A 920-nucleotide genomic window follows, 5' to 3' on the forward strand; every position below is an offset into this window, starting at 1 on the left:
GGCGTACTACAGGCCTTCTACTACTAGCCTGGTGTAGGGCAAAACTTCTGCTCTCTCGCGGGAGAATATGCTGTCTTTATCAGCTATTGCATGAACACTCAAACACCAGCTGTATGAACTGTATGGGTATTTCATGACTAACAAAAATTACACCGGAATACATACAAACTTAGGGGTTAATGATGGTTTAGTTGGCCCGGGGTTTAAATCATTATTTTTGTTGTAAGGAGTGAGTTGGAAAATCGTAATTTTCATTGGTGAAATTTCAAGTTTGAATAGAAACAAAATTGAAGTGCCATCCGTTTTTAAAGAACTTTAAATTCGACAAAAATTATATACAAAAACAGATGGCACTGGATCGTAAGAGGATGGCCCATTATTCGAGTGAAATATGTACCTATTTACAATATACTACTTAGGATAAAACTAAAGTCACGTTCCAGTTGATGATGTCGTACCCTAAACTGAAACGCCAGACATACACATTTGTCAGACGGCAATTTAAGTTTTTACTCTCCAAAAAGTTAAAACTGCTCGTACTTACACCACCACCCATGTATGGTATGGCAACTATACAACCAAATCAAAACTTGTCAATGAGTCTTTATCTTGCCTGAATCAATAAAATTAAATAAATCATTTAATGATAAAACACGATGAGGGGTCCGCGAAGATTATGTGCATTCATATGCATGCATTCCAACAGGAATCTGAGCTTGCGCAACGAACGCAACCGAAACATACGCCATTTTACCGGACTCAAATTCACCGACCACGTGCTCATCGGTATAGAGTGCACTCAGAAAAAAGATTTGTATGTTTAATGGAGTTATACATTCGATTCAATAAATAAATTTATTTGTCGGGAAAATTAATTTATTAGTTGAATTCATGAAAGTTTATTTATTGTTGCAAAAAAA

This window comes from Topomyia yanbarensis, chromosome 3 (genome assembly GCF_030247195.1).
Source record: "Topomyia yanbarensis strain Yona2022 chromosome 3, ASM3024719v1, whole genome shotgun sequence".
Classification (NCBI taxonomy): domain Eukaryota; kingdom Metazoa; phylum Arthropoda; class Insecta; order Diptera; family Culicidae; genus Topomyia; species Topomyia yanbarensis.